Source organism: Motacilla alba, chromosome 3, assembly GCF_015832195.1.
Source record: "Motacilla alba alba isolate MOTALB_02 chromosome 3, Motacilla_alba_V1.0_pri, whole genome shotgun sequence".
NCBI classification, from domain to species: Eukaryota; Metazoa; Chordata; class Aves; order Passeriformes; family Motacillidae; genus Motacilla; species Motacilla alba.
In genome coordinates, this window is record NC_052018.1 from 45,877,782 (window position 1) to 45,892,679 (window position 14,898).

Sequence of the window (14,898 nt, forward strand, 5' to 3'; positions counted from 1 at the left end):
CAAATGACATACACATCTTCATCTCCAATTATTCTGCCTGTAACCTGTGTGCTTCAGCAGAACAGAACCTGCTCGTGGGTGAAATTTTGCAGGGCTTTTGTCAGTTTGAAAGGCAATGCATGTGATTCAGATTCAGGCTGCAAAACTTCAGACATCCACATGGCAAATTTATTAGATTGCACTCCTTGAAGGCTTGCCCTTGCGAGAACAGATTGTCCCCAGATACGATTTACAGAGCTTGGACACAATTTTATTTGCGGTCCCTCTCAAGCACCTGTGGCCTCAAGCATATTAGTTTGTTGGGGTCTGATTGTTTGAGGCTTTTCCCTCAGTTCAAAAGCACCCTGAATAGTGAAAGCTGCATGCTGCAGCCCACGCAAGCCCTGGCTTTGCAGGACACGCCAACGCCCCGCGAGGGACACGCGACCAGCGCCGAGCCTGCTAAGGGGAGTGGGAGGGCTGCTGAGGGTGGAGGCAGCCAAACCTGGCACACTGCTCCTCTTGCTGACAGCACAGAGCAGCTCCAGCAGCAGAGAATCCCTCGTGAACACCCACGTTTAGCTTCAGAGGCAATTAGCTGGGTGACTCCCAGGGAGAGCCAGGGGGATAGAAACACTTGTGCATGCCGACAGCCGTCAACGAAGCTCCCACAGTGGGCTGGGGAGCTAAGTCATTTGACAGGACAGATGAGGCAGACAGGATCTTAAAGGGAATGATTCATCTCACTAGAGAATAGACATATAAAATATGTAAGGTGAGTCAAGCACTGGAAAAGTCCATGTCTCTCCATGACCTGCAAAGGAAGCCTGAAGGATGGGCTCAGGAACACTTACACCACAGACCCTCAACATCACAGAAGAGAAACCCTAGACCAGACATTCACACATCCCAAGATGCAGAAAAATATGCATTTTAGAGGGCTGAGCCTGTTCTTTAGCTGTAAGCCTAAAGCAACATCTAGCTGCACTTTATTCTTCAGCAGGGTTGAGTAATTCCTGTTTTATGTTTGGAGCAGCAGTATGTGGCACAAGTAAAACAAGCTCCACCTAAAAGAGGAGGTATCAGTAGGAAAGAACAAGTGTGCCTTCAGCCTTGGCACAGAACTCCTTGAGAAAGGTCAATTCATACAGCCCCCTTTAGTTAAATGTAACCAGCACCACCAGGGCTCACAAGACACACACTCGTAAAAACCTGCTACCTCACATCCTTACTGTAGGAGCAGCAGGGACACACAGGCTCAGTCAGCTGTAATTTAAAACACAGGCTTACAAAGTGACTGACTCATATTTAAAGCTCTGAGTGAATTAATTTCCAGCACAACTGGCTTCATAGATATTCCATCCCTACATGTCTGAACTGTTTCTTTCCTTTCTTTTCTCTTTCATATTACTATTGTTTTCTTTTTTTCTTTGCAATTTGTCTTTCTTAAACATACCAGGTTTTCTCTTAAGAAACCATAGTGCAAAACTCGCTAATACATTCCTCCTCTGCATGTGTGAGAAAAACAGTGGGTTCCCTCTGAGGCATCAGGCATTGAGGGAATCACAGGGAAAAGCAGCTGACATCTAGTCCTGCAGGCACATAAACTGAGTTTTCCCTCCAACAGTGAAACTTCCACGCATTGCACGAAGCCCATGATGAACTGAAGGAAAAAAAAATTAATACAGGAAATCTTTCTATTTCTCCATATTTCTACTTTTCTGAGTTTCTCTAAGGCAGAGACATCTCTGACACCACTGCACACACGCACACAGCCTTCTCCATACCCACTCAGCACCAGATCGCTCTGTCCTCTGCTGGCACCTCACTGGTGCAGTGCAACGAGCAGGCCACAAAGGGAGTCCCTCCTGCAGGCAAACTCCAGAGATAAAAAATCTGCAGTGTGTTACAGAATCACAGAATAATCTGGGTTGGAAAGGGCCTTTAAATATCCCCCAGTACAACCCACTTCCATGGGGCACACATTCCACTAGGTCAGGTTGCCCAAAATAAACAGTATTGCCCCCAGTACAGACCCTTGATGGGCACCACTCATTACTGGTTTGTCATTTAGACATTGAGCCACTGACTGCAACCAACCCCTCATCCATCTATCAGTCCATCCATCAAATCAATGTCTTCCAATTCAGATGTATCCATGTTGGCTGTGCCTAAACAACTCCCCGTCCCCAGCATGTTTTAACGTGTCTTCCAGGAGGATCCACTCCATGAGCTTATCGAAAGATCTGATGTTGGAACAACAGGCTGAGGAACAATAGCTTTGTGCCAAGATAAGCCAGCAACGTGTCACACATGCAGTCCAGCTTTCCCATGCAGGAAGGCTGCTCAGGAAAGTAAATCCTGCCTATGGAAAGCAGCCTCATGATAATAGTGCTTTCTGCATTAATGAGTGTGTGTCTTAAATTTAAATGGGTTTCCAACATGATCTGTATATAGAGACTTCTGTGTCTGGACATGTGTGTTTAATTTTGTGGAAGAGGGAATGTCTAGGATGCACTTAAGTCTCTCCTAGCTCCTCACTCTCTGTGCATAATTTTTTCCAAGTCTCTGCAGTGCAGCATACATTTGTCTGCCTGGGAGCAAGATGAGAGTGCTGCAAGAGTCAACTTAGGAAGCTCCAAACATCACCCAGAGGGCTCCATTTAAAAGCAGTTTATCAGCACTTGCTTCATAAGGCTGCAGTTTGCACCAGTAAGTAAAACTCTTAGGCTTAGCAGGGAAAAGGAAAAAAAGGCAAAGGTTTACATTGAAATGAAGAAAACTATTTTCTGACTTCAATTCTCATTAGAAAAGCTTTGAGTCACTGCATGGTAATTGAAACCAAGAGTCTTTACTCTTGTAGAGCAAATCAGTCTGAACATGAATACATAAAAACCCCTGAAAAGGCAGCAATCACCAAGCATCTCACCTCTGCTTTCCTTTTGTTAATATTGATGTTTATTTTCTGCTCCTTTTGCTTCTCATTTCCCACCTGAAGGTGTGAAATGGAGCCACATCCATACAAATTACTGCTCTGGGGGAACTGCTGCCCTTACCTGCAGACGAGCTGCACTAGCGACCCCATGCAAACAACTTCGATGCCCTGGGAGGTTCTGTGTTTCACATCAAAGCCCACACTCAAGCCCTCTCCAACTCTATTTTCAGGTTTGTGTCTTTTCCCCTAAACAAGTATCTCAAAAGAAAAGCATGCGCAGGAAAAAAAAAGGACACCCACCAGTGACTTTAAGGGACAGAATTTACATCATTTTAAGAATCAAGAATTGGATTTGGTGAAATAAAGAGCAGCTTCCAAAATTAATATGAGGAAGCCAGATCTGTAGAGGAATTTAGGTGACTAATGCTCCAATGAATTCAAATAGTAACCCTGTATTCCCCAGGAAAGGCACTGGGATATTGGGTATTGGGAACTCACTTGCCAGGTTTACTTTAGCCACTGTGGACACGCCTGTAAATTCACCATCACCCCAAGTGCAGGTTTGGGACTTACAGGAAGCAGCGTTTCAGAAAACGTGCCAAAATATTAATTTGCAAGTGCTTATGAATTCAGAAAGCATTGCATCTAATTCATAATTTACATAGCACAGCTACCACTCCTCCCTACCTCTGAGAAATAAATCCACTGCAGCCAAAGGATCTGGGGGCTGCAGGGGTAGGAAAGGGCAATGCTGCACTGGGGAACCTCTCCCCAGACATTCAAAGGTCACCAGAGACTAACAGCTCTGCCACTGGAAATCCCAGCAACATATGGGACAAATGCACATTTATTAAAAGAGAGATTGAATTTAAGAGACATAGAGCTTTGAGAATAGCCAAGTGAGATTTCTTTGCTATGGTTCTAAAATAAAATAAATAAATTGGGCAGCAGCATTGCTGCGCTATCCCGAGGCTGACAGCATGATAATGTATCTAATGGAGATAAAACCAGGAGCCAAAACAGATTGAAATTTATGGAAGTAAATTCTCAAAACTGCTTAAGCAGCTCAATCAGCTGAATTCCTTCCAGTGCCCGAATGCCTTTGCCTACACTTAAGGATAACAGCAAGAAACAGATACAGCAACTACTGGTCACTGCTTGTCAAATTCAGTTTCTTCTAAGCAGAGGCAGGACCGTGGTTTCAGCCTGTATTCATAACTGCTTTAGCTGAAGTGCACTGGCTGAGAAATATGGAGATGTCATAATCCATACAATAAAGGGAAAAAGCTATTTTCCTCTAGGTTGACTTCACTGCAAAATCTAAACCGTAGAATACTAAAAACAGAATTCATCAGTAAATACTCAGCTAGCCAGATAAGCTGAGTTTATTTTGTGCAAGTTCCAGCACTCTAACTGTGATTTACATATAGGGATGCCTCTGGCAGCCTATCCTCTGACTTCAGAGCCTCTGCCTGAGGCTAAGAACTGGGGAAAAAGAAGGTGCTTTAGAGTAAAACCAATGCTTTCACACAAATAAGAGCATTTCACACTTGTGCAGCCTTCTCTCTCATCCAAGTGGAATGCAAATGTCTAAACAGAAATGGTCCACCACACCTTCTAGACTAAAGGGAGATATGAAGCTTCAGAAAACCCCTTCCTCTTCACCTGCCCCTCCTGGGTAAGTACCAGGACAACCCTCTGTGCCCAGGGAGTGGGAGAGGGCAGTATTTGTCACTACACATCTATAATCTAATAAAACAAGTAAATATCAACTCTTATCCATGGGTAAGCCAAAACTTCTACAGGTATTTGGATTTCAGAGTGTAAAACCCTAGGGCAACATAGACAATATTTACAACAGGTACTGAGGGTACTGTTCCTTCAACTCACCATCAGTTCACTTGGTTGAACTGGGTTTTCCTGGACATCCAGGGAAGATTCAAAAAGCCAAAGTCCACTTTTTTATTCTTTAACACCTTATTTCATAAAAGCATTAGGTAATGGAGTTCCACAGAATGAAATGTATTCTAGCTTTAAACATATTCCCTTTCTTTTTAAAATATGGTTATGGATTAGTGCCCGTTGTCTAGAGCTGTGTAAAAGTCTTCCAAATAAAATAAAACTGTGTTGGGCAAGTAGTTCCCTCTGTCTAGAAAGGGAACAACAGTTGGCTTACAAATTGTTAGGATTTTAAGTACAAAATGATACATTTATTTTCCAGTCTATAAAGAAGAAAATCAAGCTCATTTCAAAGCACACAAATTTGAAATATTTTTTGTTCAAGACAAGTATAGAACCAAGCATCATAATCCCATGGAGGATGGGCTTGGGCAAACATGTACCATCCTCTTTAATCAAGGATATTTTCCAATGTTTTATCACTAATTCTGAGCATTATACAGACAAAGTACTGAAAAACTACATAGTTTGACCCTGAACTCATGATGCACCCATAATTCCCACAGATTTCATAATGAATAATAATTGCAAGATCAAACCATTAATCAAGACATCTAGTGAAGAAAAAACGCATCAGCTCAGCAGCAACCAATTGACACATAATTGCTTCTTGTTTAATTTTCTCAGAAGAGGGAGGGAAAAGGAACACAATGTTGTTGCTTTGCCCTATTCAAGATGAAAAAAGTTCACTTCTTTGAAAGTTTCAGTGATGCAGAACAACCACGAGGAAAGCCCAAAAAGAGACAGGGCACCAGTATTAAAAAATTGTGGGGTTTTTCAGACAGCTTACCCTGTGGTGTTTACCTGTTGGATAAATCTCATGCGTCCACTACTGCTGTCCACTCTGCAGGGAACAGGAAAGATTTGGAACTGATTCCTATCATTTTTAGGCTTCTAAGTGGCAGATATTTTTTAGCATTACATGCCATATCAATAGACATTGCCATCTGTTACCCCTAACATTTCAAACAGTGTCTCTTTGTAAAATATGAAAGAGGATACTAAAAAAAGGGCACTGACTTTGAAGCTCCCAGTCGATTATTCGACTTAGCTAGCTGCTAGGAGAGGAATGAGGAAGAGGGCTGGGGATGGATGAGGCCAAGAGGGGGAGGACAAAGCAGCAACAGCAACTCTGTGATGGTAATGTCTACTGGTTCTAACATCATTTTCAAATGCACAGCTTTCCCAACAAGGTCCAGCCTCTGGCACATCACTGATATTTGCTTCTCTGCAGTAATTTTGGCCAGCAGACCAACGTGCCACGGAAACACACACTCAAAAAGTTACCCTACCTCATCAAAACTAATAGCAAGAATGTATTTTTAGCAAGGTCCCTAAGACAAACAAGTTGCCTAGCAGGATCTTGTAGGTGTTTCTTTATAAACTCTCAAGGCCCACAGATTTGTCTTCCACAGGCCAAGGAGGGCAGAGGTTTCAATTCCTTCAGTTTGCAGAAGCCACAAGGTCAGTCCTGGAAAGAACCCAGAATTCTGTCTCTTCCAGAAGAACTCACACCGCTGCACCTGAAGCTGCATCTGAAACCTATCAGAAAGTGGAACCCAAAGTAAACTTCAGTGGGTCACTTGTTAAATGAACTGTTGGTTAGCCCTTTCTTCCACAAGCACGTAAACCCAGAGGTTCTCTAGACAAAATCTGAAGCAGCTGGCTTGACCTGGCTGTCCCAAGAGACTCCAAAAGCCAATGGCTCACTGCATAGTCCTCCTGGTCCTACATTGCCAGAGACAAGAGAAGCCCCCATTGCATGATGGGGAGAGGTGGAAGCAGGAATGATGTTTCTCACAAGTACCTCAGATTTGGGATTTACAAAGTCACAACAATTCTGTTCTGACTTCTGAAGAACTCTGCAAAGCCATTTTCTTCCAGTCTGCAAAGCAAATGGTGAAGGCTTTGATGAGAAGCAAGATTTCTGTCTTCTAACAGCTGCTGGAACCACCACGTTTATCATTACACAAAGACACAAGAAAAGGATTTTTTTTAGGTTTTTTTATACATGTGTCAGGGTGGACGTAAATTTCAGCAATAGCTTTTAAATGTTGCAAAAAAATCAATGAGAGAGTAAAATAATCACCAAGGTGTTCCCCCAGAACCACACCCAGGACTCGTGCTTTTCAAGGGTTAGCAACAACCCCATCCACCCATTCTCTGACAGTGCAGTTCATGAGCATTTTCAGCCAGAGCCTTTCCTCCTGGGGGCTCCTGAGCTTGATGGCACACTCAAAAACAACACTACTGACCACGGAAGAGAAGATCAGATGGGGAAACAACATGTCATTGAAAATCCAAGCCCTTCCACTTAGCATAAACATCTGGGTACCTTTCCTCCATCTCCTGCTGAAATTGACCCAGTTGTTGCCACCAGAGTGAGTTCAGAATCATGGCTTTCATCTGTTACCCCAGGCATCAGTCCATTTGTGCACATGGTTTCTATTACCCTGAGACTGGCTAACTCAAAACAGGGCAGCACATCACCCTGTCACTTTTGTAGGCAAAAACACTAAAAAACAGCATTAGGGTGAATGTATGCATACAGATTGCAAGATACATACGCTAAATACAATACAACTGAAAGGAAAATTAATCACACCTCTTTTTCCCTCTTTAAGTTGTTTAACTGAGCTGCAGGTCATTTGATCTTAGACTTACAAACACGGAAGGACTCTGGACAACATTTCATCATGCACAAAAGTATCTTGGAGCATATCTTCTAGCTACAAAAACACTCGAGTTGATTAAATGACTTACATCCACTGCACACAGCTCTCGAGCACTGAGCAGCCATCCAAGACAAACTCAGCTCTAAGTTAATATTAGAACAAGCGATAAGAGTGGGCTGTGTTGGGGATGCCATCAAAGATTAGTGGTGGTTCACACAAACTCTCTCACTTACGTGTCAAATCTTTTATCTAATCTGTGCCACGGGTGGCAGCCATCACTTGCAGGCTGCAGCACAGCCTGATCTACCACAACAAAACCAGACTGCCTGAGCAAAGGCTGGAGGTCCCTTCCTAATGCTACCTAAATCTCCAAATTCTACATCTGTTTTGTAAGAAGTGATGATGAACTCATCACGCTGTCTGCATGAATCTGTAAGGCAGCTGGGAGAGGGTTTTGTTCTTCACCACAGGATTTCAGTGCTGCACCCCTCGTCAGGGGCTGCTGGAGTTTTGCTCACACCAAAGATGCCCCAGCTGCACCTCAGTCTGAACTGTGGCCACAGCTCAGTGAAAGTGGCATGAGAGAGATATCTGGCATGCTGGCACCTACCATGCAGCCCCGAGCAGACACATGTCTGTTAACTGCCTGGCTGGCTGAGTAAATGTTGATGTGAACTGACTGAGCTAACTGGCATGAAAACCTTCCTAGCAATGAACTTAAACACTTGTCTCGAAAGAAGGCAGATAAAGGTTGGAGATGTAAAGCAAAAACCCTAGGGCTATTCAGCAGAATTTTTACCTGTCCAAATCTCTCTTTCTGGACTCTTCTCTCTCCACAGAAGGAAATTTTAGAAAAGAATGTAGAAAGATTGGCCACCTTGAGAGCTGCTTGAGCAAGGAAAGCTGTGTGTCCTCACAACTGTCCTCACTTCTTATTTCAAAACATGAAATGTGACAAAAGATCATTTTTGGCACTAATCATGCCACTGCTACTGGGCAGTTCAGGTCACTCGGCCCCCAGAGCAGTCCCATGAAACAGTTTGAGCTGAACACAGCAAACAGAAACACTTTTTTTTCTGATCTGCTGCAGCAGTTATAAAGGATTCACATTTTGTACAAGGCCTGTGAACTGTGTCTCTGGGTTCAAGGAAACGATGGCACAACTGTAATGGCCCCACAGAGCAAGGCATCCGCAGAATAAATTACCATCTCAGTCCTTGGGCCCCTTAGAAGAGAAGGCTTAAACACCTAGATTTATTTTCTTCTATGCCACAGTTACCTAGAAAAACTTCTCTTGTCTTTATATACCAAAAGAAAGCCTTAAGCTGGCATTTGAAAGATTTTTAAAGAAATCTATGCCTTTGGATATAAAGTCTCATAACACTGTAATGACTTTCTGAAGAATAATATTCCCCATCTGCTTCTCAAAAATTCATGAAGAAAGAACTATTTCAGGTAATAAAAAGTGTGTAAGAATCAAGGTTATTCTTAGTAATCATTTATCTCACAAGCTTGCAAGTGACATCATTGTCAGAAAAAACATTACCATTTCCTCTTTACGGTATACTATAAACACATTTCATCTGCAGTTAAAATACAATAAAAGCCCAGTATTGCTATTGCTTGACTACTTGGAGAAGGATTCCTGTGTTTGGGTACTTTCTGGTACCTCAGCTGCCCTTGTTTATGGGCAGAGCTGGCTGATGTTCCCCAGATTTGGTTATCAGCTGATGAAAACTGCTTTCAGTAAAAGTTTATTCTTTTCTTCCAGAGACAATAACCTCGCTCAGTCTGTGCTATTAGCCTGAATATTTGAGCAAAAACAGACCAAGGTTATTCCCCAGGTACTAAAAGATTGAAGATACAAGATCCTATCTTGTGTTAATCTTACCAGATAAGCAACTTTGGGTTGGTTTATATTTGCTAGGAGACGTTTAAGTGCTGGAGGGAAAAAAGTTGTCAACTAGTGTCCCTTCCTCTGGGGTCCACTAAGTCATCATACAGAACAATTATGGTGGGGTCTGGTCTCTCTAGTGAGGTATTAAGCCAGGGCAAAGATTGCTTATTATAGTCTTATAAGACTATAAGACTTAAAAGACCCCATTACCTCTTTTTATTCCACTGATGTTAGATCATTGTTCAGGCTAAATTCCAGTTTGGCTAATCACATTGTATCTGCCAGATTGCTTCTCTAATTGCAGAGCAGGTAAATGTAGCCGGAGGGATGTCAGGAGGTTGCCCTGAAGCACAAAGGAAAACATTCCTAGACCTTCCCTGTGTGGATACCCGCAGTTCACATTTTTCTAAGGAGTCTTTCCATTTCTTACCAGCTGCAGAGTTTAAAGATTTTCCTCATATCTTGCCTGAAAATGAAGCCAGTTACTTCTTGTCCTACTTCCAGTGGATCTGAGGAACAATCAGTCATTATGTCCTTCAAAAAATTATTTTTTTTAGTTTGAAGAGTCTTGGCACATTCCCTCAAAACCTACTTTTCCCTATTCAAAACAAATACTGGTACTTCAGCCTTCCCCTGCAGGCTGGCCTTCCTGCACCTCTTAACACCTTTTTTCCTCTGAATGAAACTCTTTTCAGTTTGTCTACCCGTTATTAAAGAAGGTGCCCAGAAGTAGCACACTCCAAGGAATAACCAATATCCAGCTCTTCAGCTCTGCACTCCTCTGCAGCAGCATCCCAAGTGCCACTCCCATCCATCAAAGCCAGCGTGCTATTCACTCCTCAACACAGCACTTAGGGAACAGCACTGCACCCTGTAAAGCTCATCAGGCTGGGACACAGGTGGAGAGGCTGGAATAATCTTTGGAGATCCAAGAGGCCGCTTTAACCCCTGTGGCTCCTCTGGTTTGGCTCAGCCAGGGCAAATCCGCCCCTGCAGACGCAGCCTGGTGGGACTCCCTGCACAGCTCCCAAAGCCCTGCCATGTCAAACTCTGCTCTAATATTAAATTGCTGCTCCAGGCACAATAAACTTATAAAAGTTAAATCCCAATCCAAAACAGACAAGCTATTACACCATGGGATGTGGAAAGACAGATGGATAAATTTAACTTCAGAAAGACAGACGGATCAATTTAACTTCAGAATAACCAAGTTTTCTCCAAGAATTTTGGCTCTTCCTCATGAAGAGTCAGAGTAACTTCTGATGAAAGCAGTACCCAAAACTTACTGTACTTTTAAAGATGTGAAGCCAGCTTGAAAACATTATGCATGCAATTAGGCAATGAAAACATGCAATAGTTTTTTTAAACCAAATTTCTAGAAGAATTAAAAAGGACTCTTAGCACAAACTCAACACATCTCTGACACCAATGTAAATGGCTTTGTCATTCTAAAGTTAAAACCCAAATGTAAATTTAAGTAAAATCTTAGCAATAGTGTAACACTAAATCAAATGAGGTTGTTATGAGCCTTCGGTATTACTAAGTGCCAAACATGTGTTATTCCACATAATTTCAAAGATATTGCTCCAAAATAATTTGCAGACAATTAAAGATGAAACTGTTATCAGTCATCACTGCAGAGGAGCAGTAACCTCTTAGAAATAGTTTCTATTTAAAGAAAACCACAACTTTCCATCCAACAGGAAACAGCAAAAGATAATTAGTCTGCATTTATAATGAACCAAAAGACAAATGTATACAAGTGTAAGGAACACCTAAAAAAAAATATAATCTCAAAAGAGTTTTTGGTTTTAGGCAATAATACATCGTGTTTCAAATTACATTATAATCCCAGGTAAAGCATACACGGGCCCAGCAGCAAACTCTTATTCTTTGCTTTAATCACTGAAGGTAAATACTTTTATATTCCTAGATATGACATGAAAGAGCATCCAAAATAACATCAGGTTAAGTTTGGCAGCATACCACACTCCCCACTTCCATGGAAATAAATCTGCCCAGAAGGCAAGGAATTCCAGCTTTTCTCAACCAGACTCTTGAAGAGGGCTCCTCCCAAATTCAGTGCGCAAGAGCCAACATAACCTTGTTATTGCAATTATTGTGACAGGAATTTGCTGTTACTTCAAATTCCAAATGCAATATTTTTTTTTCTTTTGCCATGGCACCCTAGAATAACCTTTTAAAACACACCTCACATGTCCTCCACAGCGCTCTGTGGGTGCACACCCTGCTAATACCTATTGCAGGAGCAGGTATACCCGGCAGAATCTGTGTGTTTCCAGGTAGGTGGAGTTTTTACCTGCTGCATATGTTACCAGCTCAGCGCTTAACACAACCAGATCTTAGCATCATAGTTTTAAAACATAATTTTATTAGCAACAATGCAGTTTTAAGTGGCATTATAAACTTCTGCCAAATATAAGTGGGACTATGAACTTCCATTTGCTTTACTCTCACAGTACAACAAAACTCTTCTGATTCTTTAGATGACCATCATATGCTGTCAATGCCAAATCTTGTTTGTTATTTGTCAGCAAGAGCAGCAGCATCTGCTCTTTGGTAGGCTCGACTGGGAGCAAAACAGCTGGGAGCAGCACAGCTCCCTTAAGCACCACAACGGGCGGCTCCAGCAGCTCCCAGAGATGCCAGATAGCTAAATTACTTTATTCCCTGCCCCTTTCAGTTAACATTTTTTATATATGCATCTTAAGGCACAAACAGATGCTCGGAACCTAGGTGGCCAAACCCTCCCACTGCTGCACAACCATGGTATCCACTGACAGAGCCTCACCAGTAGTCAGGAAAAGCACAGACAGTTTCCTGCAGACTTAGGGACCATTTATGGACAAGAGTCCATCTTTCCCATCCTGTGTCTTTTTTTTTTCCTCTTTTGGTGGTGTTGGTGTTGGTTGATGACTGCAGTTGTGCTTGGGAAATAAATAAAACAGCCCTGCGCAGGAAACTTTAAAGTGATTCAAAGCAGGCACCAAATAATTCCCTTGTGTGCTTTTGCAATTTATTTTTTTAATACAGCCACAAAGTAGGATATTCAACTTCATCTATGGAAACACTCTGTTCATCAGTCTTCTGCATTAATTCAGTGATGTAAGTGTGAGCAGAGCTATAACCGAGAGGCACTAGGAAAACAGAGCAAAGTCTGGCCTCACTGATTTTTCCTTGCTGCCATCCTGCTGGCTCACACATCCCAACATAGTCCAACACCATCCCCATAAACAGCAGGAGAGAAAAAGCTCCCGTACCTGAAAACCTCTGCAGGCTTAAGGAATGGACTGATAATAATTTATGGACAGACAGAAGAGACTAAAAACACATAAAAACCACAGCAAAAAGCAATCCCAACCCGATGTAGCACAGTTCTGTGCAAGGAGCCTGTCCCTCTCCTGCAGGCAGCATTTGCACTCAGTGGTACAGCACACTGGCAGCCATTGCACCCTGATGCCTTTCTCCAGAGCTGCTAGTAGAAGCCATGGACCATCAATTTAAGCAGCCTTTTTTGGCTGTCATCTTGTCATACAATAGTCTGATGTGAAATACCATGTTTCCCAATTTAAAAAAAAAAAAAAAATCACCCATTAAATTTTTTAGCTATTGTGATTCTTCTCATGTAAAAACGTCAGCGCACAGACCACTTCCACTTTATTTTACCATTGCTTTTTCCCCTATATTTTTATTTAACAACTCTATTCCATAGTTCAGTTCTGCTATCCCCCAAACCCTATCTTTAACTAGATTTTTCTTAGCCTGAAGCAACAGGTTCAAGTCAAATAGCTGAACACAGAAGGCACTTGATGGTCTCAAACCTAACCTGGCAACAACTCCACCCTCTATTATATATACTAATATTTTTCCTTTGACTTAACAAGAGGGATTCAAATGAGACCTCAGCAGCAACACGCCCAACACCACAAACCACAGCAGTGATGTTTCCTTCACACACTTCACCTGGAGGTGCACCAAAACACACTTGGGCTTTCCAGAGCCTCGAGCTCTCCAACACCGCAAGGTGCTGCCAGTTCTCAGGTAAAATCAGCAGCCTCTCCTCTACTTCCCTACTAGGATTTCCTCAAAAATCATTAACTAAATTAGGATGTGTTTTACTTTTGCCTCTTGTTTTTTGATGCCATTCTTAGCACATTTTCAAGAAACTCTCTGAATCCACAGGATTACAGGCTTTTTCCTCCATTAATGCTGAAATTCTTCCATGATTAGAATCACTTAAAAGCTGTGCTTTACGATAATGCCAAGTAACAGAGCATCAACAACAAAAGTCACAAAAACTGACACTGCAAGACCTAGCTACCTCAAACTGGTATCAATACCACAGCACAGAAGAACACCACATAGTTATTATTCTGAACAAATAGGAGGCACTGTTGTCCTCATCACTGACAGTGGCCAAGGAAGCGTGGTGAAGGATAATCTAATTTCTTCTAAACCTTTCAGGAAACCAGAGGCAGAAAGTAGCAGTTTATTTTTTACATCACAGTTTCCCACAGAAGATGAACCAAACCTAGATGTCATTCTATATATATGGAGTTCATTGTCCATCTCCTTGTGAAATAAAAAAAATAATTACTGGGGTGGAACAGGCAAGGAAAAGAAAGAAGATTTGCAGTTGACACCACATGCATGACCTGTGAGAGATCACTGGTCAGGTGGTGGTTTGGATCTTAGCAGGTAGTCTTTTCATCAAGGCAGTAAGGACAAGCTTTAACCATTCCACAGAAAACTGATTTTATTCTTGTTGGGACAAAGATCAGAAATAGTTTTTTACTTTGACCACAAAGGTGGTCTCATCTCTAGCAAAATCCCACATGCTCCTCCTCAAGATCATTCCAGTTTCCTTAAGAACCTTCACATCTTTGCATGGGCCATCACTACTGCACCCTGACAGCTGGACCCCAAAGTACATGACAAACTATTCCTTCACCATCCTCAAAGCTGGCTCTTCTCCCCCTGAAACACTGCAAAGAAAACTCCACAAAATCATTATCTGAATCTCTTAGCAGTTCCTGAGATCGCGGCATCTGCCAAAACCAAGGACGACACGGAGATCACTGAAGAAGGCAACATCCCGCTACTGGCCACACACGCAGCTCACTGGAGGGTGGAGGTAGCACAGGCACTCCTCACTCTTGCTGAACTCCAGATCCTAATGACTGTCCTCACTCCCCCAAAAGGCTTTACAGTCATTGCCGCCTAGGAACTTTGTCAATGGTTCATTTACTAGCTCGTTCACCAACTCACCAATTCTCAGGCAGACCAGGTCTTGGAACCATTTCTTGATGACCTTCTGCGAATGCAATGGCACTCGGATGCCAAGAACGCCAAGGGCCGTGGTCTTTGCCCAAGTTTGATCCTGTTGGGGACGGGTCAGTCTGCCAGCCCACCCTAACTCGGGGTCACTGTCA

The 14,898-nt window shown here is 42.5% G+C and overlaps 1 protein-coding gene across 2 annotated transcripts in view; it reads right to left on the reverse strand.

The window, feature by feature from the left end:
- METTL24 (methyltransferase like 24) overlaps positions 1-14,898 on the reverse strand; it is a 44,510-nt gene that overhangs the window by 28,934 nt on the left and 678 nt on the right. Inside the window, exon 1 of one of the 2 annotated variants that reach the window (XM_038132840.1) lies at positions 14,735-14,874. The exons of the other annotated variant lie outside the window; for it this stretch is intronic. The gene's annotated coding sequence lies outside the window, so the exon portion shown is untranslated. Of the gene's footprint in view, positions 1-14,734; positions 14,875-14,898 lie in introns of those variants that run through there. 2 annotated transcript variants of the gene reach the window in all.